This window comes from Diceros bicornis, chromosome 30, assembly GCF_020826845.1.
Source record: "Diceros bicornis minor isolate mBicDic1 chromosome 30, mDicBic1.mat.cur, whole genome shotgun sequence".
Lineage (NCBI taxonomy): Eukaryota > Metazoa > Chordata > Mammalia > Perissodactyla > Rhinocerotidae > Diceros > Diceros bicornis.
Window position 1 is genome coordinate 15086807 of NC_080769.1, and position 25632 is coordinate 15112438.

Consider the following 25632-nt stretch of genomic DNA (forward strand, 5'->3'; position numbering starts at 1 on the left):
GCAGCGGTGACTGCAGGTAAACCAGCCTTCATGCTCTGGTACCCACCACACATGGCTGGAACCAATAAAAATAATGACTTACAGGTATGCTGAGAACAAAATGACTGTTATAAGAATTTCTCCCAAACACACATCACTTTTATTTACTGGGTAGGGTACTGATGGCCAAGGAAAGCAGGGGAAAAAAAGTAGTAAAAAATATACAGAAGAATCCAAATACTTTTACTTTGTTTCTGGACTTCACTATTTTAACTATAAAAAACAGTAAGTTATATTCAAAGAAAAGAGAAGCCTTCCTGAAATGAGTTTTGACTCTGCGCCTAGTGAATTAAAATCCTGAGGGTCAGAGCGGGCCCAGTGGCACAGCAGTCAAGTTCACACTTTCCACTTCAGCGGCCCAGGGTTCGCCGGTTTGAATCCTGGGCTCGGACCTACTCATCGCTCATCAAGCCATGCTGAGGTGGTGTCCCACATAGAAGAACCAGAAGGATTTACAACTAGGATATACAACTAGGTACTGGCAGCTTTGGGGAGAAAAATGTTGAGGGTCAGAGTAAAACACGAAATGAGAATATTTTACAATTGATACTTAGTGTATTAAATTACTTTCTAATTTCCAACAAACTTCACCTATTCCCAAGTCACATCAAATTTGCTTCACTCCCCAAGCACGAAACCAGGTATTATCAGTGCTACAATCCCCTATATGTCCGCCTAATCTCTCACCAATCTGACATCTCATTTATCAAAAGCTTTAAGTCAGATACAGATTACTCCAATGAGAATGCACTTCATGTAACATCACTACACTATATGGAGGAAATGGTATCCTTCAAATTCCTTTCAAATTCTTACCAGTTATTTTCCAGGCTTTTGTCCTTTGTTCAGCCATTTAGCGACTGTGTATTAGTTACTCTGTTATTTTTTATTCCAACTAAACAAAACAATAAACTTTAATAATTTTAAAGACCAAGTACTCTCAACCACAGTATTTAATGCTGAAATTCTTTAGCATAACAAAAATTAGCTTCGTTTATATATTAACACCTAAGGAGCTTCAAAGGCTTTACAAACAAATCTTATTTAAAGTAATGAATTTCTTTATAGGAAGCTTGAAAATATGAGTCTGGGTTCAATTTCAGAATATAGCTCAACAACACACACTATTATAGAAATAACTATTTTCTTAAAATGATTAACTAGAGATTTAGAGGAAAATATTCATTTTGTACCAGGTAATAATATCGAAGAACCCAGCAGAGCCCTTCAACGTAAGACTGTACAATTTTACAACGGAATTTGTCATCAGCTGCATCAACGTCAAATTTGTTCTTGTAGTACCGCTGCTTCCAACCAGCTTCCCAAAGCCTAAAAATCAGGCAAAGCCAGTTCATGTTGAATTCATACACTTTCAGTAACTAGCTACCAATTTATCATCCAAATCAATTTATACTTAATATCCAGGTAAAATGTAAATGAGTTAAACAGGAATATTAACATAGCTTCATTTAATTATTTCTAAAAAGTCCACTTTCACAGGATTTATTATCAACTTAAAGATAGTTAAACGTTAAAAACTTAAACACTGATTCTAGAAAGATCATTACAAAACTACAGTAAAAAAAAAAAAGAGAATAACCATTTATTAAAGTAGATACACAACACTTGTTTGCTCAGATTTTCATACTGTTTTACATGTTTTTTTGATTGTAGAACAATTCTAAAACTACATTTTAAGATGCAAATACTGAAGATATTTTATATAGTTCAAGTTCCTCAGTTTGTTAAAGTATATCTAAATTACACAAAGAAAGTCAACTAAATTACTTTTTTAAAAAAGAATAATCTAGAAGCCAGGCAGAAATTAGGTATATACCTACTCTCCCTATCCTTGGGCCTTCTCCCTCATTCAACAAAGCGTTGTTGGCATAAGTGAAGGACACGGACACACACACACACGTTCTGGTAAAACTTAGAAGGAGGTCATCAATTCACTAAATTTTCATTAATCACTGAAAATACAATGTGAAAAACCACATTTTCACTCAAAGTATATTTCTTTATTTTTTTAAGTACTCATTTCTCAATCTCTGAAAGATTTAAAGATGCCAAAGAATACTAAAAAAAAATCAAGAACGATCAAGAACGTCAGGATGATTCTCCATTAAGGGCTCTTTTCTACCATGTGCCAGATCTTACTAATTAATTGCAGTCATGTTTCAGAATACACCATATCAATTTTTTTATTTACATTTTTTTTTGAGGACGATCAGCCCTGAGCTAACATCCAATGCCAATCCTCCCCCTTTTTGCTGTGGAAGATTGGCCCTAGGCTAACATCCATGCCCATATTCCTTTACTTTATAGGGGATGCCACCACAGCATGGGTTGACAAGCGGTTGAACCTGCGAACCCCACGCCGCCGAAGCGCAGTGTGCACACTTAACTGCTGTGCCACCGTGCCGGCCCCTACACCATAGCAATTTTAACTTTGCCCCCACGCAAAAGATTTACAGAACATCAATTAGGAGAAATATCTTCTATCCATAATGTTGAATATCACTATTTTACAGAAACTATTAATGAAATAAATGCTAAGAACTCCAAGCATTTCTTGATAGAAGCAATTCTACTTTGATTATCTTCAGCACCAAAATTAAACAATAAAGTACTAAAAAAATCAAGTTAACTATTAAGCTTATATTGATCATGATGGCTACATGGTAAAACAAAAAATATACTCCAAGACTTGCAGAAGCAGAGGATAAAAACTCAGATCAGGTAAATGCTCAATCACGAGTCACCACAGATCTCTGAATCTGACATCAAAAGATGTTGGGAAAATACAGAACCAGACATCACACTTTTGAAGTTTCTAATCATAAATACAAACACATCATCCACGTCCTATAAAAGAAGCATGAGCTGTGAACCACTACTGTTTAACTTTGAAATAAATCATTTTGCAAAATTCTAAATGAGTTACAATTATTGAGGTTGTTGGCCCTTTGCACTTGAGCCCAGGGTTCAAATCCAGATTTAATCACACAAGAAGCTGTTAATCTTATTATATAATGATCTCAAACTTCTGTATAAATTAAAGAATCCAATATTCCTATTATAAATTTTAAGTATATAGCTAATGGGAAACTTCTCTGTCATGAAATATAGTTGTGCATATGCAAGTTCGGGGTTTTTAAAAATACATTTCTCTCTTAACCGAAAGCTTTTTGCATATTTCATTTTAAAGAAGAAACTTTTCAATTGAGATGATTAAAACAAACTATATCAAGTAACCAAATGTAACTGAACTTTCTGGGTTAAGCAGCTTGAAAATTTAATCACATAACAGTAACATTCAGATCACATAGAGCTAAACACCTCATGTCTAGCCGATCTAGTGCCTGCTCTCAGAGGGAAAAGGGGCTTGGAGGACAAAAAACAGCATGCATACTAATCTAGATACTTAGGTTTAACAGCTATAGCTTACACATCTCACTGGAATTTACTGACTATCCTAACCCTCCACATTAATTACTGGTGGATAAAAAGATCACAGGCAAGCATCTGAAGGCACTGCTGCTCTAAGCTAAACAGCATTAATTAGACGGCGTCTATTTCAGCAATTTGCTAACAAAGTGCTACCAAAAAATGGCTTCACCTGACGTTATCCTCTGGTTCAGGTTCACTGTCACTGTCTTCTGCTTTTTGCTTAATTCCTCCTATCGGAGTCGGGGAGCCATCAGAAGTGAAACTCGTATTAGGAGATACTGAAGGACTCTGTAGACAATTATGACATTACAGAGGAAGGATTTAATTATTCATTTCACGTAAGAAGTTACATCCAACTACTGTTACCACCATGCTTCACAGTAATACATTTTTTTAAAGCTATTAAATAGATATGGTAAATATATTTAGAAAGTATAAAGACTGATCTTGGCCTACTCCACCTCTCCAAAAAAGAATAATATAGTACCAAGCCTCCTACGCTTAGACTCAAAAGAATTTGAACATTAGGGTAAAAACTGCTTCAGAAGAAATAAGAAAAACTTAATTTCATAGATTTTTTTTTTTAATTATAGGACTTGAACATTTTTTTTCTTTGGTGGTTCCCTCGTGTTATGAATTTGTGATCACGTTCCACCAATTAACTAACAAAGCTGTAAGGGGAAAAATATATATATATGTATATAAATTAATACATAAAATAATGCTGGTGAGAATAAAGTTAGATGTAAGTGGTTCAAACTAGTACAACCATTCTAGAAAGCAACAGTTTAATGAGACTCCGCCAGATATCTGTTAAACTATTTTATACATGCTGTTTTAAAATTCATTGTACAAATAAAATCTATTAGTCATCTTAGAAAAATGCAGCTTTTATTATTATTTCAAAGACTTGGATACCACTTTAAATTTACCATTATCTTCCCTGTGTACCTAACTCAATGAACATAGTAGCACCCTAAAGTATTTTAATATTTAACTAAAAAATTAGGGGCAGCTTGGTGGCATAGTGGTTAAGTTCACACACTCCGCTTCAGCGGCCCGGGGTTCACAGGTTCAGATCCCGGGCGCACACCTACACATCACTCAGCAAGTCATGCTGTGGTGGCATCCTACATACAAAATAGAGGAGGATGGGCATGGATGTTAGCTTAGGGCCAAATTTCCTCAGCAAAAAGAGAAAGATTGACAACAGACGTTAGCTCAGAGCCAATCTTTCTCACACACACACACACACACACACACACACACACAGACAAAAATTAAAATGTTCTGCAACTTTAATGTTAAATGACCAAAAACCTAAGTGGCAGAAAATGTTTTCATGGTAAAGTTTTTCTTCTGTTATTCACAGTATATTAGATATTTCAAGTAAGTTATTTTTAAATCGAGAACTCAGGAGCCTATTTTAATGATACTGTAACTAAAACCTCAGCATGAAGGTAGTTCACACCAAAGGCCAAGAAAAGTTACAACAAAGCAAAACTATATTTCACATAGAGCTCACAACACTTTCCTTTAATAAATGTATAATATCAATTTTATTCATGATACTGTATGGCTAATACTATCAAAAAAAAAAAAGAAAAGAAAAAAGAAAACAGGGGCCAGCCCTGTGGCCTAGTGGTTAAGTTTGGGGCCCTCTGCTTCAGCGGCCCGGGTTCAGTTCCCGGGCACAGACCTAAAACACTCGTTGGCAGCCACCTATATACAAAATAGAGGAAGACGGGCACAGATGTTAGCTTAGGGCAAATCTTCCTCAAGCAAAAAGAGGAAGATTGGCAACAGATGATAGCTTAGGGCCAATCTTCCTCACCAAAAAAAACCAAAAAAAAAAACAAACAAACCACAAAGAATAAAAATAAATCCAGGAAGGCACGGTTGTACTTGGAGAATGAGATGGGTATTTTCAGTCAGACACATCTGAGTCTGAAATACCAAGTCCAATCTTTACCAGCTGTATGGCCTTGGGCAATTTATTTAACCTCTGTCAGCCTCAACTTCAAACAGGGACGATACTGTTCTATCTCTTTACAGGTTATAGCAAGGAGTAAATGAAACAATATATGTGAACCATCAAAGCTGCCTGCCTGGCGCATGGCGGTTAACCATTCAGGAAGTCGTCCCTATTAGATTTTAAACAACACTAATCCATTTGGATTAAATTAGGAGACTGATATTCCTGTCAATCATCTAAGTACAGAGAAGGTGTAAACAAAGCAATCTTTCCCAAATTCACAAACAAGATATAAATTATCTTTAGACAACAAAAATAATATACCTTCGAGGGAAGAAAAGAAGAAAAGAAGTTGTTTGCTCTTTAATGCTAAAGATCTGCTGCTCTTTTCTGCTCTATCTCTACTAACAAAAGTATTCAGAAATATTTTTTCCTAAACATACCAGAGTCATACCAATTCATTCAAATTTCTTTTTAAAAAGCTGTTTTTGCAATCAAAGTTGATTAAACTGAGAATGGTCGCAAATATAATGAAACTACACTTCAGAATGCAAAATTTAAAAACATATTTATGAGGAAACAGAAGCTATCTAATAAAACATTAACCATGTTGACCATCAGTAGATACCAGTCAAGCACTGGAGCCCAGCACACCCAAACAGCTCAGAAAAAACAACACAGCAAAAATCCATAACTGTAAAGCCTTCCTTTAAATAAACTGGTAATTTGGCTTCATGATTTCCTTAAATTCAACACATTCTAGATGAAAACTCCTCTATGCAAAGATTCCAGTAGAAAGAACGGTCTCAAGGAGAATTAAGACAGGATCAAATAAGCAACCTAATCACCAATCTCCCCATTCCCATTCCCATGGCAGACATTATTAATCAATATAGTCTAATCCTGTGGAGCCTGAATATTGGAATCTTTCTCAAAGCAATCATAGCTGGCAAAGTTTAAACCTACCTGCCTCCCTGAGAATAAGAAAAAAGCATTTTATCATCAACGTGGTCTTAGCAATACTAGTCACTCTCAGTTCATTCTGTGAGGACGGTAGTCACTATAATCTTAAATGATGGACATCAGCTTTTTCCATTCTACACAAGCATCTCATTGCAAAACCTTTCACTGACTCTCCATATCCCACTCTGTTAATGGTGTAAGGAATAAGACAAGAAGGCAAAAACAGAACAAAAACACAACAGAAACTCCAGCCGCTTCTCTCAGAAGATGCAAAATCTGTTTCCAAATTCCAAATCTAAGGTCCTAAAACTTCTAAGTGTGAATTTATGGGACTATAAATTCAACCAGTCTCACGATATGGCAAAAATTTCACATATAGGGTTGCCTTGTAATAAAGGATTTGAGCATCAATAGGATAACTATTAGAATAATGAAATTTAAATGTCCCAACTTAGGTAATTTCCTTGGATATATCACAGCAAAAGTTTACATAGGATACTGTACCTTATATAATATCTTTCCTCCCTCTACAACACTCTCTCTTTCTCTCATGCCTACTATCCTGAAATAAGCAATAGCTTTGATTACCTTTTGTCTGTGTACATTAGTTCACGGTCTGTTCCCTTATCCCTGCTGCTGCCCTGCCGGGTGCTCTGAGCTCATGGTCTGCTGCCATTACAGGAAGCTACTGAACAGAGCATAGCCTTGCTGGCTGAGATGATTTGCTTCTGCAGTCTGTATTACAACGTTCAAATAAGGAGGAATACCACGAGGCAAATCCATTCAGTTCCTGAGTTTATAAATAGGGAGCAACTGAGCCAGCCCTGATGGCCTAGTGGTTAAAGGTCGGCGCGCTCAGGGCTGGCCCCGTGGCTTAGCGGTTAAGTGCGTGCGCTCCGCTACTAGCGGCCCGGGTTCGGATCCCAGGCGCGCACTGACGCACCGCTTGTCCGGCCGTGCTGAGGCCGCGTCCCACATACAGCCACTAGAAGGATGTGCAACTATGACATACAACTATCTACCAGGGCTTTGGGGGAAAAAAAAAAAAGGAGGAGGATTGGCAATAGATGTTAGCTCAGAGCCGGTCTTCCTCAGCAAAAAGAGGAGGATTAGCACGGATATTAGCTCAGGGCTGATCTCCCTCACAAAAAAGTTTGGCGCGCTCCGCTTTGGCAGCCCAGGTTCGGTTCCCGGATGCAGAACCACACCACTTGTCTGACAGTAGCCATGCTGAGGTGGCGGCTCACATAGAACTAGAAGGACTTATAACAAGAATATACAACTATGTACTAGGGCTTTGAGGAGGGGGAAAAAAAGAGGAAGACTGGCCACAGATGTTAGCTCAGGGCAAATCTTTCCCAGCAACAAAAAAAGAGCTTCAAAAAAAATTTGGATAATGAGAGCTACCTTAAAATATGTATTCAGATATATTCCACATCTGAGTTGGAGAGTGAGAGTGTAGACAGTGAGGAGTACCTGTATTTGACAAACTGAGGAATACTATTCTGCAAAATGCCCATAACTGATCCCTGGGAGGAAAGGGGAAATACGGCAGTAAAACCACCCTCTTCTCTTGCTCTAGCTATGAGACATTTGGATGTCCTGTCATGCTTCTAGCACCATCACCACCCAGTACCTTTGGGGAAGCAGGAAGCACTGTGGCCCGACTGCATTAGAGAAACACTGCAGCCACTTAGCTATCCACATTTACATGTATGTTCTTTTCTTTCACATCATTTAGATATTTTCATATTAATAAGGATTTAACAGAGTTAAAAATATCTCAAGGCAAAAGAAATTGAGAAAAACTATAAAACAAAACAACGCCAGGCTAAGTGATAAATTCACACACAACTGTAAGAGGCATCTGAAAGTCACCACTCTTCAATGCTACATAAAAACAAGTTACTTACAGAATTATTCTGCATCCTCATTTCATAGGCTGCTTGTCTCGGATTACTGGCTACTTGAGAACCTGGTGAATTTCTTGAACCCAAGGCATGAGGGGTTAATACTCCACCAGGAGTGAAAGCTGGTTGATCTCTCTAACATAAATGGAAATGAATGTAGAAATTAAAATTAAATCACAACACAGTTAGATGACAGGAAGAAATGAAGGCAATGGAAAAGAGTCCCTGCTGTAAGCTCTTTAAAGATGAAATGGATTTCCGTTAACATTACAGGGTTGTCTACAGTTTGATTTGATGGTAACTTACCCTGTAAACAATAGTCTGTAATATTTAATAACTCTGCTATAAAAGTACATATAATACACTTTTCTGATACACAGAAGCTATTCAAATCTCATTAGGTTATTCCCTTATGTTCACTTACAATTTCAAAATGCATTCAAGACACAATTTTAGGCAAATAAAGATAACTATTAAGGTAAAAAAATAAGCCAAGAGTTTGATTTATACTTAGGAAATACAACTTCTATTTACCCTTCACCTTGATGGAATTTAACTCTTTGTTTCCAATTAGTCAGAGCTATGATTATAGCTACAGTAGGTGACAGTCATGGCCGACTGATAAAAGATATTTTTTAAACAGACAATGACTGAAAGAAAATAATAATATATAAGGTAGACATCAAACATGCCCTTCCCGATCTAAGTGGTTTTGAACCCACCTGCAACAATCAATAACTCTACTTTTCTCCCTTATAGGTTCCTGAAATTGCTCGATTCTAATAAAATATAATAATAAAAGGTGGTCCCCAAACTCCATTTGTTTAAAATCCAGTAAGGAAGACAAGAAAAACAAAAACTTAAGAAGTTAAGTGACTATAAGTGTTATGCAATTAACTAAGCAAACAAATATCACAAGCGAGAAGCACTAGAGTTAAAGGGAAGGACTGCTCAACCTGGATTACAAGCGGAAGCAATAGGGAGGCCTCGTGGAAAATGTAAGATGGGAGGGAGCCGTGAAGTCAGAAACCCATTGAGAGGGACCAAACAAAGGCAATGCTCTGAGTCAGGAGGGACCTGGGATATTTAGAAGACAACTGGGGAAAAGCAGGGTGAGAACTTGACCAGATCATAGTATGCTCTGCACGCCAGACTAAGATAGAACTGGATTCTGCGGGAACTAAGGAGTCACTGGTAATTTCTGAGCAGAGAAACAACAAAGTTTCGAGTGTTGTGTTCTAGGAAGAGTAACCTGACAAGGATATAGACAGAGTGTAGTAACTTTCAAGAAGATACAAAGAGCTAACTATTTTTATTACAAAAACAATACCCAATTACCGTAAAAAATTCAAACAGCTAAGTGCTACCCGGCCCCTCTGGCCCATCAAGTGTATCCCCTCAGACTCTAGAGCTTAGACAGGACTTCTTTAAAACTGACACCAGCATTCTTTCTCCAGGTAAGAGGCAGCTGGGTAGACATTACGTCCCTAACAAACTACTGGATAAGGAATAAAAAGCTATCTTCCTCCCAAATTGTAAATGTATGTTATTGCCAATCTGATGAAATTAATTATAACTCACCTTCATTCTTTCTCTTTTCTTTCTGTCGTCTTCTAAAACTGTCCTAAAAGTATAAAATCCACATATTCTGTCAAATAATTACACAAAAATCATTACCAGGAATGATTTGGGAGACAAAGTTTTAAAGGAAGACCCCAGAAACGTAACTAATTAAACTAGGCAATGGACTATATGTTCAAAGTGCTGCCTATCAGAACTTTAGATAGACAGAGAGCATTCTAAATTGAGTTTAGATACAATTTAATTATTCCTCTTAATTTTTTTCAGATAGTTTTTGATATCATTTCAGGAAAGAATGCAAGAGTCATAACAAAGACCCTCTGTTTTACCCTGGAGCAAGTAGCCCACCAATACGGAGAAGATACAAATAAGTAACTCCCCACTTACTTTGGGCCACTGAAAGGCCTCCTTTACCCCAGAAAGCACTCCTCCCACGCCCAAGTTTCTGTGAGCATCAAGGCACTGAGACGACAGCTACGGTGGCCAGGGCTGCTGCTGTGGACTGAAACAGGGGCCAGCAGGTCCTGTACTGACTGTCATTCTACCAGCAGCTGCACTTCCATCACTTCCAAGTCAGTACTGCCACCTGCAATATAACACCCTATTGAGATCTGAACTTTGTGCTTTCTGCCAGGAGAGGGGCTGAATGCTGGATACATGGTGACTGACGACCTTAAAACCTCCTAAGACAGCAACACCACCAATTTCTTTAATCAAGCTTTTGCCCCATTTTTAAACTTATCTAGCTCACCAATGACCCACAGACTGTGAAATCCATTACTCAGTTTTCAGTCCGTATCTGACCGTGACTCTTCCTTCTTGATCCGTGCTCTTCACTTGGCTTCCAGGACACTACACTCACCTGGTTCTCCTCTTTCACTCTTGCTGAATGCCTTCACTCCTCAACTTCCCAACACCTTAATACTGGCGTTCCTCTTCACCCAGTACTTGGACCTCTCACTCTCATGGGAGTGATCATCTAGTCTCACGGCTTTAAACACCATCTACGTGCTGATGACTCCCCAGTCAGGACCTCTCCCCACTCAACATCTCCACTTGGGTGTACAAACTTCACATGCCCCAAATGGCATCCCCACCCCTAGCTCTGTGCCTCCCAGTCTTCTTTATCACAGCAGCTCAGACCATTTTTCAATTGCTCAGACAAAATGCTTTGGAGTCATTCTTAATAGCTTTCCTTCTCTCACCCCTAGCATTTAATTCACCAGCCAAATCCACTAGTTTTACCTTCAAAACATGTTCAGAATCCAATTACCTCTTATCAATCTCCACTGCCACCACGTTGGCTCCCTTGGATTATCGCAAAAGAGCCTAATTGGGCTCACTGTTTCTATCTTTGCCTCCATACAGTTAGTCTCAACAGGGCAGCTAGAGTGATCCTTTTATAATATGTGTCAGATCTTGTCACTTTTATACTCAAAACCCTCCACTGATGCAGAGTGAAAGCTAAAGTTCTTATAACGACCTATAGGGTCCTACCAGATCTGGCCCTCCACCATCTTTCTGACCTCCTCTCCTACCCCTACTACTTTCCCTCTGCTTCCTCTGTGCCTGCCACACTGGCTCCTTGCTGTTCCGTGAACATCCTGGGGAAGCTCCTGCCCTAGAGCCTTTGCACTGGCTATTCCTTCTGTCTGAAATGCTCTTCCTGCAAACACCTGCATGATTACTCCCTCATATCCTTCAAAGTCATCTGTCAGTGAGGCCTTCTCTAGTCATCTTTTCTAGAACTGCAATGTCCTCACATCCACCTTCCCAGATATTTCCTCATCTGCTTTTTTCTTCACAGCACTTATCACTCTCTAACACATGACACACTTTACTCAGTTTCTGTGTTTATTGTCCATCTCCCGCGGAAGAATATCAGCTCCGTGAGGCCAGGAATTTTTGTCTGCTTTTTTCTTTTGTTTTTTGTTGTATCAGTAACACTCAGAATACTATTTGGCACACGGTAAACACTTAATAAATATATGCTGAATAAATGAAGAAGATTTGCAAGACAAAAGGCAAACATCAAAGCTCATAAAATAAAAAGCATCATATTTCTGACCTAACTGCTCAATTTTAATAATAAATATTGATATATTCCTCTTTTACCACGTATTCTGCTGGTCAGTTAAATACCTATTTCTAAGGGTGGTAGTTACACATAAGCAAAATAGGTACACCTGGTTGGACTTTACTGATCTTTAATTTTTGTGTGCTATGAACTCCTTTGGAAGTCTGTCAAAAGCCGGAGACACACTTCCTGGGAAAATACACACACCTAGATACTATTATATTGAATTTCTGAGGGTTCATAAATTTCCCCGATGTCCAACCATGCTGACAAACATCATATGATGTCAGGGATACCAAAAACGATCCAAAGCTTTAAAATGCCCTCTCTGCCAGGCCAGCTGGAAACTTTATTACTCAAATCTGAAGCACTCTGGTATCTATCAAATCCCATACATCCCACTCTAACGGCAAATATCACCAATACTTAATAGTACAGAGTAACCTAAAACCACATAAAAGGACTGTTCTAACGTGAGGCTTTTACACCAAGTACTACACCGTACGTGTAGTTTTTTCTTAAGCATAAATGGCAGCAGGTCAGGTGGAGCCACCATAATTGTTGAAGGCTTAGTTAAAAATGGCTGTCCTGATAGACATTTGATATCCTAGACAAAGTCAGTTATGCTATTTAAATTTTACATGTGAAAAATTCTTGCCTTCACAGAAGATTACCAAGTACCAAAGGCTTTAAAAAGAACACTTACAGTCTACCCACACTGTTATATAAAATGGTACCCAAGGTTCTAAAAAAGAGATCACTAGCTATAGCATACAAAGCTGAAGAAAATATAAAATCTTGTCAGATGCAATGACATGTTTTAATCTGTTAGGAGATAATGAAGCAATGTAGCAATATTATTATGTTGCTATTTGCTCAAAATAGCCATGTGACTTTTTATAAAATCAGTTTCTAAAAGGATTTCCTTCACTCTCTTTCTAAAAAGCTACTATCTGCTCATTTTACCCACTGCTTGCCTCCCTTGCCACTCTTTCACAACCACCCTGCAACCTACTCTGCCTCCAGGCTACTGCCCCCCCACCCCACTAACTCTTCAGGACCTCTGAAACCCTGGCCATGATCTAGGGGCCTATCTCACTCTGATGCCTCTGGCAGCACCAGTGGCTTCTCATCTCTTCAAGGATTTCCTCCCACCTCTCTAGAACTGACTCCCCTTTCTCCTTAACCTCCATGCTTCTTAAGGTTTCTGTTGGAGGCACTTGAACTCCATACAAAGCTCCAGGGATTTCAACTTCACACTCATGAGGTGAAGTATTCTGCTAATGTTCTCAAATTTCCTTCCAAAAGACTTCTGCCCTGAGCTTTACACACATCCATCTAACTGCTTCACGGACTTTTCTCCTCTCAGGTGTCCTGTGACCCCTCCAACTCAGTATCTCCAAAATGAACCTCAATTTCTACCTTGTCCTCACCCCAACCTGCTCTACCCCCACTGCTTGCTGTCTCATGAACGGCCCAACCACACTCCCAACTGCCTAAGCCAGACTGGACTTCTTACCTAAGCACTCACTCTATCACATGTCATCAATTTCCAAGTGCTTTATTATTTTATTTCCTTCTTTTATGTTTAATTGCTTACTCAGAGCTGCAACCCTCTGCCTAGACTGATGCTATCTAACCCAGAGGCCCCTACACTCCACTACCAGAGTACAGAGTTCCTAGGTCTTCACCTGACTTCCACAGCATAAACTTTTCCTATAAAACATGGCATCCACTAGTTCATTCCCAGCATTCTTCCAGTCTTGGAACCCTCATTTCACATCCTGTTGATCAGACACGTATTTGGATTTTTATGTTAATCAAGATTATGAAGAGAGAAAAAAATTACAGTGCAATTCACACAGTGTGCAATACACAGTTCCACACAGCAAGCATCACAGCCTTTATAAAATAATCAAAGCACTGGCCACTCATGATTACATTGGCGTTTGATACACTATAATAATATAACAACGCACTCAAAGAGGTTAAAAGTACAATCACAGGATCATCATAGCCTATTAGAGAGAGGAGCAATTTAGCTACTGCAATAGAAACACTTTACCTCATCATCCTTTCTCTTTTTAAAAATGCTATCCTCAACTTCACCAACTGCTAACATGATCATCTGTACTCTTTGCAGATTGACATAACCACTTTCTGTAAGGTAACCCTGTAAGTGATAAAATACATGTAAAATGATCTTCTTATAAAAGCAAATACATCTGTTTTGAAATTATTCAAGAATGAACTTACCCCAGTTTTGTGAACCACATTTTTGTATATGTTAACTGAACGGTCAATTGCACCTTCCCTGCCACCAGGAAACAAACATTATGTATTAGGACCAGTACGCACTGTAAGCAAGAAGGCTACAACAGTAGTTTAAAAACCCACACAAACACACATACCGAATCTCTAACGACAGCAGGTGAGGAAGGAACTCATTTCCCACAAAGAAGCACATGAAGACCCAGTCATCAATGCTCCTCTCGACATCAAATGTGAGTGGTAGGCTGGCCATGGTGAGCTCTCTTTCCAAATACTACAACCAAAAAGGAATGCTGCCATTAAAGCTATGAAACGGCACTCTGCTTTAGAGGGCTGATTCTAGTGATTATTGCTACATACCTCACGAAGAACACTAAGACGAAGGAAGATAAACTCTCCTTCTGCACAAGGAAGACTATCTGCAAGTTCATCGTGCTGCAACAAAAGGAGTGAAGATTAAACAAGTCTACTCTAAACCCTGTAATTTGTTTCCAGCCAAACGAACATTATAGCTTTTTTTAAAGCAAGATCCATTTTAATATTACAAGTACTAAATAAAAAAAGAACACACCAAACCATTTTAAAAATAAAAATTACCCATAATCCCAATCATACCTAGACCAGGGATCGGCAAATGATTTTTGCAAAGGGCCAGATAGTAAATATATATATTTTAGCCTGTGCGGGACACACAGGGTCTCAGTTGCATATTCTTTCATGTTTTATTTTGTTTTTACAACCTTTTAAAAATATAAAAACCAGGGCCGGCCCCCTGCATAGTGCTTAAGTTTGGCATGCTCCACTTTAGCGGCCAGGGTTCGCAGGTTCGGATCCTAGGCGTAGACCTACACCACTAGTCAGCCGTGCTGTGGCGGCAACCCACATACAACAGAGGAAGACTGGCACAGATGTTAGCTCACGGCTAATCTTCCTTTAAAAATAAAAAATAAAAAATAAAGTAAAAACCATTCTTAGCTCATAGGCCAAATCTAGAGGGCTGGAGTTTGCCAATCTCTGACGGATAGCCAACCAGTATTTTGATGTGTATGCCTCTAGACCCTTCTCTGTGAGCATACAGTATACTTCTTACCTGCTCTTTTCACTCACTATGTCTTTTAAAGAGGTACCATATTCTTAAAACAGATAGAAACCTCTTTAGAGACTGGATATAATCAAGTGAACCCAAAATATGCAGAAACTAGGAGTAACTTAAAAGTATCAACAAGTTTAAAGTATCAACAAGTTTAATATATTTGATTTGTAGTTCCTTTTAAGAATAACCGTTTGAAACATTACTTGTACAAACAAATCATGTGCCATGGACATTATTACCTATGAGACTTAAGCCTCGTATACTTACAAGCTATGTTAGGAAAAGTGGAGAGTAGAAAGAATGAGCACATGCATGCTTTTGAATGTGTCTTTAAAGAGTTTTCAAAGACACATTTCTATGAGAGGGAACAGAGTAAGTAGGTAAAAAATCTAATCAAAAATAGTCTTCTCTTTATTTTAAAAATGAAGCAACCTGAATATATTTAATGCTGTTCAATTATACACTTAAAAATAGTTAAAATGGTATATTTTGTATTATATATATTTTATCACAAAAAAAATAAAATAAAATTTTTAAAAATGAGGCAACTACCATCTCAAATTTCTTACCTTTCCCTTCTTTTCTCTTGGCAAACCTTCACAGTCCTTAACTTCATGTCCAAACTGATTACAAAGAGCACATGGCTTGGGTTTGTTTGGTTTGAATTCTTCTCTAATAATGGTAAAGTTGGGTTCATATGTAGCAAGGCCGAGCATAATGAGATCAGCTATCAATCAACAATGACAAAACACTGAACAGTGAGCACTTTCAGAAGATCCTTACCATAACCAAAGACATAAGACATTACCATAACACAAGACACCAACACAAAGAAAAGCCCAAAGGAGCACACAAACAGAGGCAGCAAAGTCAAAATGCCTAAAACTTCCTAGTAGTTCTCAGTCAACAAGATGTCCCCCAGATACATGGGCCTAGAGTGTAGACTACCACTCAGGAGTCAACACTCGTCCATTTTAAAGGTATGTGCAGCCATATTAAAAGGTAGAAAAATGTAAGAAAAAAATTAAAGATAGGTAAACATTAATCACAGATTAAATAACTCAGTACTAATTTCCTCTCAAACATAAAATCAGCAAGGCACTTTAGAATTTCCAGGCAATCATGAATAATTCATTACTATACACCAAGTCATCAACTTGCTATGGTTTAATCCAAGAGACTCAAATTCCAAAGAAGAAACTTACCATCTGCTCCACATAAGCAATGATGAGTGTTTGGGTCATGGTTAGGCTGAGCTAAAGGAGGAGAAAACATATATTTATTATATTTATACCAGAGGAATATCACATTTTACCATTTTCTATATAATGGCTTGTCAATCAGATATTCATAAGTGATTTTTTCCTCTTTGTCTTCTAATGTAATCTATAATTTTATGTTCTCCTTCACCAGGAGCACTAGCATCAGATAAAATAACCTATAAAAGACAGTTTTTAACACTTTCAGCTCATCTCCAATTTTCTAGGACAAAAATCAACAGAACTGAGTATCTTAAAATAAACTGGGATAATTCTATTAAGATGTTATTAATTGGAAATTTTTCTTAATAAGGTGTGTGTGTATTAAACACCAAAACTATTTACTTACTGCATGGAATAGAAAATCAAATGTCTGGGTTAAACTTAGCCATTAGTAAAACAGACCAGTCACAAGTCTCCACCATTCTCACTGCCACCTAAGGACACAGCACTGAAGCACACAAACCCTGGGAGCAATCAATAAAAGACACCCAGTAAACACAATTTCCCACACCTAATAACAGGGAAATAGGCTTATGACCCTAAAATCACACAACAGTTTGTTTAAATTTTACGTAAATACTTAGGAGAACACAGTGATTCTTTCAAGGCAGACCCACGACTTTAATTTTGCTATATTTTGATTTCAAATAGAAATTTTCATTTAAAAATTACTTTCATACATAAATAGATATTTTTTAAACCATGAGTACCATTTTATGGCTTCATAGTGACGGTACGAGGACAAAAAATTGGCATTGAGAGAAAATTCGACTGTCTAAAACTGGATCATGCAAGACATCCCATTTCTAATAACCCTGGCAGCCTCTCCTTTCCTCTGACAGTCAACTAGGATTTCACAGGGGGGAAAAAAGAAAAAAATACTATCAGTCATATCAAAGTATAGACTCAAATATCACCTTCATCTTTTTGAAGTACCAAAATGTGAAACTTACTGTCAAAATTTTCCACCCAGGATCATTATTTAAACGATCAGCTATGTAATAGCGAAGGCATTTAGCAAGATTGTCCATGAACTCGGTTCCCTAAAATGATAGAAGGAAATAAATTAAGCTATCATTTAAGAGTTAGCAATAGCCAGCAAAGTCTGAGACTACTTACTGGTGTAACACAGTTGCTGTCAAATCTTTCTTTTATTTCTTCTGGAGGAAGAAAGCCACCTAGAGAAAAAGGCAATGTTTTGTTATCGCCATAAAAAGTGAGGTAAACTACACAATATTAAGCCCAAACAACAAAAACAGTAAGTTCAAATACAAAAAAATGAGAAGTATTGTCACTTGAGGAACAATGTTCCCCTTTCTGGGAAGAAAATAAGATTCCTCTCCTCAAATTTAAATAAAGCTTTAACAGAAGTGTCAAACAATATATAGTACACAAAAGATACTATATTGTTATATAAAAATATAAAAATTATGATGTTCTTCCTAAGGCCCTCTGCAGCAGAATACACACACGGGTTAGGGGTTCTAATTTGATACCAGTTCTTAAAATAAAGGTGCCTTAGAAAAACAAAATTAGGGCCAGCCTCGTGGCTTAGCCGTTAAGTGCGCGCGCTCCGCTACTGGCGGCCTGGGTTCGGATCCCGGGCGCGCACCGAGGCACCGCTTCTCCGGCCATGCTGAGGCTGCGTCCCATGTACAGCAACTAGAAGGATGTGCATCTATGACGTACAACTATACACTGGGGCTTTGGGGGGAAAAATAAATAAATAAAAATTATAAAAAAAAAAGAAAAACAAATTAAAATGCTGAATTTATCACAGCTTATGATAAGAAATAAATGATAAGAAATAAAAATATCAGCTAGAGGGATACAAAAATCCTATTTTTCCCTCTGTATCACTGATTAGCTTTTTCTCAAGACACAAACATATTTCATAACATGTTCAAGAAAGAAGACATCTTTAAAATCAAAGACAATCTGTTATAGATACAAACAGGTTTTAGAGTATTAGTATAAGCTACAGCTAAAAGTAACTATATACTCGCATACTTCTAGCAAATTAAAATAACATAGAATGTATCATAATTGCAGGCTTGACCTGACTACACCATGGTATCCTTTTTCAACTTCCAAGTGTAATATCCTGAGCCAATAAACTGTGGCTTTCCTGGTCTATCATATTGCCCTATGTAACAAAGCACCAAACAAACCACTCTGCTACAACCACACCCCATCTCACACACAGGTGTCTTGGGAAAGAACCAGTCAGAGTGGGCATGAAGACCTCTTGACCTTTCTCCTCTCTGAGCTTTAGCCAACTCCTACCTATGTACCCATCAGGAATTTCAAGGCTTTGAAGAATTGCAAAAATGGCCACATCCCACCCCTCCCCTCCTCAAAATTGAGAGAACCCTGGGTACCTCACTGCCTCGGTTCCTGCTACATCAATCTAGACTGACAGTGTGTGTGACTTGGTGAAAGCCTGGAATATGGATCACATCATCCCAGGCCTCCTCATGTAGACCTCTGAGTTCTAAGAGGAAGCAATAGGCAAGCTACCAAGACTGATTTGAGGAAAATGTTTACAGAATGCTAGCTTTCTAATAGCCCCCATTAGAAAAAAAGAAGTAAGAAGCACTTAAAATATTTCTGTTTTACAGATATAGAAAAGTTAGCAGAAGAGCTGCACTTGTCCTGAGAGGGACTGACAATCTGCTCTCCCTACCAGAATTCTCTCCTTGTATTCCCAAGTTTCTCTTTTACTACAGAGTTTGGAAACAAATAGTGAAGAATTCCATTAACAACTTTTCCTCAACAGTGAACATAAATTTTCCTTGCATATTCTGGGATTCTAAGTAAATTAAAACCTTATCTATTTGAAAGAAAAAGTTGCCGCCCCTCCCCCTTCTGCATACATCTTATAAAAAGTCCACCTTCAAGACTCATTTTCTTTACCTTTTGCCAGTATTTCTTCCCTGACTCGCTGCTTCTCTACTGCTGCTTCCATTCCTTCCTTTGATGCTCTGAACCTCCTCGAACGCTGCTGGTTCATTTTAGCACGTGGTTCCTGAAAAACATGTATTTCACATTCACATAATATTATTCAAAATATTTGCAACTAAATCTGCACATTATTTTGAATCAGTTGTTTTTATAAAACTAGTACACTAAAATGGAAAAGGTAAGTAATATGTCTAATAATCCTTTCACGACAGACAGGAGATCCTGAGGACTTAAATTTGGACCAAGAACCTAAAAGCTGAGCTCAGTGAGTGACATATCAAATGCACAAACATCCTATGAAGCCACAGCACTTAACAGTGCAGGCCCCACGACCTAATGCCAATTCCACTGGGTTATGGTGCTTCAAAGCACCCAAGAAGAAAGCTCACTTTACTCAAAGACTCAGCCAGCAGACAATGACTACAGAACCAGGATCAGGAAGAGCTTCCTTCTGTCCTTGCCTAAGAGGAAGGACGGTCTCCAAATGAGATCCACAATGCCCTATAAAAGCAAAAGAAAACTACTTGATCTGTAGGACCCCAAGGCACTTCCATTTTGTACTTCCCACAATAAGCTTCATAATCACCACTCTGTCTCTACAAGCACAGCAGGAGACAGGGAACAAGGTTTTTACCAAAAGTACTTTTAAATCACTCTAACCAAGTGAAATTTAAATCACTGGATAAACCTAAATGAAGTGAACTGGACTGTAAGGTTCTGAAGTTACTGAACTGAGTTTTGGGGTTGGAAGGGACTCTAAAGTATCCTGTCTACAAAAAATAAGTTATTTTATATTCTCTTTTAAACAGTTCCCTTTTCTGTAAAATGAGACCACCTAATCTAATTCTTTCAAGCACCAAGTTCTATGATCTACATTTATATTTTAAGAAAAAAACATGTTACAGACATGAGCACGTACACAACGCACACAAATATGTACATATTTTATACTTGATCTAGCAGTAAGGGCATACTGCAGTAAAGTTAAAAATTTTCTTCAAGAAACTTAGCTAATGTGAATTGGAATATGCTCCAAATAAGACATATTCCTGTTCCCTTTATTCTTTACTCCACTTTAACTACAACTTAACAAGTTATCAGGTAGCTAAGATTTTTCTTTGAGTAAAGAGAACCTCACAGAAAAGTTAATCTTCTTGGACCCAAAGTTTTCTGGATTTTCAAAATCATTCCATTAGCTACTACAATTGCTAAATCTAAAAGATAAAGAGAATCTATTTGCATATGGATAAATAAATTTAGGCTTATGATTTACCTTAATTTTCCTTGAACCCTGGTATATAGTTTGCTAACCAATTATAACCTAAGCTACTTGATATTATTATCATAGGTCAGTAAGTTATTCCCCTCTTAAGGTCCTGTGATGACTAATCACAGCCTATAGGATAAAATCCAAACTCCTGAGTGTGGCAGGTGAGGCCTTCTTCAAGTCATCACTCTACTTCCCTTTCCAATCTAAAACTCCTACAGTTGCCCAAATATGTCAGTGTGATCATAGGCATGGAGAGTGTGTTTACCTGCCACATTTGAGAAGTCCATAAGGTCCTCCCTCCCCATATCTGTCCCATCCATCCCCTTCCACTGCCCACCAATCTCCAATTATTCTTTATCCTTCAAGAAATGGGACAAAAGTCACCTCCTCTCTATCTTCCAACTCTCTTAGTAGCACTGATACCTTCTTCCCTCAACATGCTGCATGTGTTATCTAGTGCCTATAAAGCCCATAAATAACTAACTTCACTCATTTATCTAAGTCTCTGTCCCTTTACTGGTAAGCCCTTCAAAAGCAAGGGCAGTCACCAACATCCCCAGCATTTCACAGTACTTGGTACAAAACAGGCATAAAAAGTGTTTGAATGCATGACTGAAGGATGAGGCTTGCTTTCTCAAATTTACCACACTCAATATTTTTCTTTATTTAGCTGACTTTCATTCTAGACACTGGGAACACAGCAAAAACAAAAACGGAAGACTCTAAGTTAATTATTTTAGCACTTACCACTCCATCTATTGCCATGTAGAGAAGTCATCTTGGTCTTACTATATTGAAAAGTCTGTCAATGTATTCAAAAATTGCAACCATCATTTCATCTTCGTTTTTTGGTGCCGGTCTATAATGATAAGCAAACAATGTAATATAATATAGTACTCCTCTGTAACTGGTGATGTCAGTGACAAAAACAGGTTACGTACTTGTCTTCAGGATGAGTACAGGGATGGATGATTCCATTCATATCCAAATACAGATTACCAAACTCCACGTCATTTGGATTAGGTTTACTGGCATCAACAGGAATCTTTACACCATTGCATTCTTTTGGCTATGAGGAAATGACAATTAATAGTAGTTTGATTGTTCAAGTCTGAAATTGATATAACCTAGGCTCAGTAAATACCTGTGTTTCATTTCTGAATTGGAAATAAAACACTTTAAGCAATCTTTAAATTATAAGTTATCTTATTCCTTAAAGCAAACTGAAGTAGATATTTCATTTGTAGAAAGGAGACAGCTTCCAACACAAGTTAATCTTCTCTATGTGGGGGATAGTTATCAAATTTCCAAATCATTCAGTTGTCCAAGCGAGAGACCAGGGGAGTCACCTTAGAATTCTTTTCCCTTACCACCCATTCCAATAAGTCCTGTCAATTTAACATGAAAAACGCTAACAGCATCAGGGCATCATCTCTCACCTACAAGACTGGAACGGTCTTCGTGTGGACTGCCCGCCTCTAGACTCTCCCGTCTCCAGCCTGCCCTCTATGCTGCCAGAGTTTTTTTTTCTAAAATACAAATGAGGCTGCATCTTAATCTTGCCTGATTCTCCCAGTGATTCCCATAGCGGGTGTAAACCAATGAGCCTGGACCCATCCTAGTCTCCTGTCCCACCACGATATTGTTCAGGTCCAGCCCATCTCGTCTAAGTTCCTGGAAAACGCTCTCATCTCTCAATGTCTTTGCACACTGCTTTCTCTCTCTCAACACTCACTTCCTGAAATCTCAGTAATTTTCCAGGGTCAGACTCAGATCAAATGTCGTTCATTTTATAACGCTTTGTACTCATCTCCTAAGAAATGAACTGCTCTTCCTTCTGCATTTCCACAGAATTTTGCTTATTCACTTGTAGCACTTCCATGGTTTTATAATTAATTTGTCATTCTAACCCAGCTACACTGTGCATTCTTCAAGAGGTAAGGACTGTGCCTTACTCACTCCTGGAGGCACTCAATTATACTTCTGTGATAAACATTACCTTTGTCTTTTTCTCCCAGAGCTTCAGCAGATGATAAGAATATGAGATAGGTTTTTACTGTTACTAATAGTAAAAGTCACTTAAAAAATAATAGTTCCCCAACACATGCAAAGCATCATTTGTAACAGCAAAAAACTGTGAACAATTTAAAAGCCCACTATGTACATGCTATATCATGGATGAACCTCAAAAACATTCTAAGTGAAAGCCAGTCATGAAAGACCACGAAAGATTCCATTTATATGATCCAGAATAAACAAACCAATAGAGACAGAAATAGATTAGCTTTAATCTGAGGGTAGAGGAAGGGGAAGGGAGATAGGAAGTAACTACAAGTGGGTACAACATTTCTTTTGGGAGTGATGTAAATGTCCTAAAATTAGATAATAGTGATTGTTGTACAACTCTGTATATATACTAAAAACCACTGAATTGTACGCTTTAAATGGGTGAACTTTATGGTCTATAAATTATATCTCAATAAAGCTATTAAAAATAGATAAATAAACGGTCAACTTAATTAGGAAAAAAAAGAGCCCAAAGAATGCATTAATAAACTGTGATATGTCCATATAGTAGAATATCAAATAGAAGTGAGATTCAAAGAAATAGAGCTGGATGGTCACAAATATATTGCTAAGACAAAAAAGCAAGCTGCAGAAGAATACATACAGTATACCACTTATTCAAAGTTATCAAACAGACAAAACAATATTAGGTATTGTTCAGGGATGAATACATATGCAATGAAAGCAAAATTAGAAAAGCAAAGGAATGATAAACACCAATTTCAGGACAGTGGTTATCTTTGAGAGAGAGGGAAAGGAATGAGATTGAGCTTCAGTTTGGATTTACAATTGGGAAAAAAGGATATCAAAAGAGATTTAAGGGCAGAATAGGGAAGAAGCTATCAGACAGTGTTCCATACTCCGTGCTATGAATCAGGAAAGAGGGGTTCAATCAGAAGCAGTGAATGGGATAACTGGTAAGGAAAACAGGAGGTCAATTTTTGGGGGGTCTATTGAAAAAGATAACCTGATGACCCCCAAACATAACAAAACAAATTCTATGAAGGCAGGAGGCTCTCTGCCTATCCAACTAACCTCTACACTCCAAAGTCCACATTTTCCTCTCTCCTGCACCAAATAGACACCAGACTCAGGAGAATCCACACCCACTTTATTTATGCTCCCCAGGAAGCCAGATAGTTAGTATTTTAGACTTGTTGGCCATATGACCTTAGTTGCAACAACTCATATCTGCCTTTGTAGAGTGAAAGCAACCATAAAGAATACAGACATGAATGGGTATGGCTGTGTTTCAGTAAAACTTTATTTACAAAAACTGTACACTGGCTTGCTAACCTCGGCCCTAGCGCCTAGCACACCACTAGGCATATTGTAGCTCTTCACGGATGTTGCGTATAGCTACATGAGAATTTCTACTTCCACTACCTAGAAAGTATAGCACGGGGAAGGGTGCATGGGGAGGTCCTAACTTTGAGAAAAGAGCTCCAGGCATTCCCAATAAGAAAACTGAATATACTTTCCTCTCAGGAGTTACTGTAGATATAGTCAACACATTAATTACGTAAACTTAGAGTTTCTTTCTTCAAGAGAAGATTTTGATGCTCACCAAAGGAACTCACTCCTCAAGAGCCTTGCCAAACACAAGCCAACGTGTCTCCTGCTGCATTAAAGGGATCCTCAATCAAAGGGCAGCTAAAAGGAGAGCCACTCTGAACCCTAAAAACAATTCATTTCAAAGAACTTTTCACTATCTCTTGGATTTACCAGATGATAAACTGAGCACACACTGCAGCCTTCCCTTTTTACTCCAAGACCACATGAAAGACTAAAAACAAACAAATAATCACAACTGCATAACTGTACTGGAATACCAGAAGAACCCTCTGCGGCTGAGAAACCATGAGGGATGCCTGAAATGTGGAAAACTAGATCTGACAAGATGGAGCACACAGCCTAAAACAGGCAGAGAGGAGTTCGGCAGCCGAGCAGTGGGAGAACACAAGAAGGCTCCAGGCCCAGAGAGGGGGCTCAAGGGATAGTCTCTGGATGATCCATCACCACCAGCAGCAGGGAGAGCCAGGTGGGTCAACCCCTGCACTCTCCTCTCACCCCCTCAGGTCCCACGTGCAGCAGGCAACTGGAGACAGGATTCCCAGAAAACCCGGGCGCTTGAGTAGGAAAAGCAGCGCAGTACGCTGGCTCTCTAGCAGTTCCCCAGAGCAACAGGGCGCACATCTGCCCAGAGGGCTGGCCGCCCAGCAGTTCCGCCAAGCAGCAATCCCACTTCTCCCCCACTTCACGGAAAAAGAAAGAGATCTATTTATCCCTAATAGGCAGTTGGGAAATTATGCTATTTGTACACAAAGATGCCAAGGAATCAAGATAAAGAAGATATTTTAAGGGCCGGCCCCATGGCTCAGCGGTTAAGTGCGCGCGCTCCACTACCGGCGGCCCGGGTTCGGATCCCGGGCGAGCACCAACGCACCGCTTCTCCGGCCATGCTGAGGCCACGTCCCACATACAGCAACTAGAAGGATGTACAACTATGACTTACAACTATCTACTGGGGCTTTGGGGGGAAAAAAAAAAAAAGGAGGATTGACAATAGATGTTAGCTCAGAGCCGGTCTTCCTCAGCAAAAAGAGGAGGATTAGCACGGATGTTAGCTCAGGGCTGATCTTTCTCACAAAAAAATAAGTAAATAAAACTGTTCAAAAAAAAAAAGAGAAGAGGGGCTGGCCCGGTG

The 25632-nt window shown here is 38.5% G+C and overlaps 3 long non-coding RNA genes across 3 annotated transcripts; all 3 read right to left on the minus strand.

Moving 5' to 3' along the window:
- Positions 1–1218: 1218 nt before the first annotated feature.
- Positions 1219–8705, minus strand: LOC131394496 (uncharacterized). Its single transcript, XR_009216152.1, has 3 exons — positions 8344–8705; positions 3662–3780; positions 1219–1368 (listed from the first exon to the last, which is right to left on the minus strand). It is a non-coding gene; the product is annotated as an uncharacterized LOC131394496 (long non-coding RNA).
- Positions 8706–14549: 5844 nt separating this feature from the next.
- Positions 14550–16640, minus strand: LOC131394493 (uncharacterized). The gene is made up of 3 exons (XR_009216149.1): positions 16568–16640; positions 15932–16089; positions 14550–14704 (listed from the first exon to the last, which is right to left on the minus strand). It is a non-coding gene; the product is annotated as an uncharacterized LOC131394493 (long non-coding RNA).
- An 815-nt stretch (positions 16641–17455) lies between these two features.
- Positions 17456–21676, minus strand: LOC131394495 (uncharacterized). Its single transcript, XR_009216151.1, has 3 exons — positions 21606–21676; positions 19541–19652; positions 17456–17802 (listed from the first exon to the last, which is right to left on the minus strand). It is a non-coding gene; the product is annotated as an uncharacterized LOC131394495 (long non-coding RNA).
- Between the last annotated feature and the right edge of the window lie 3956 nt (positions 21677–25632).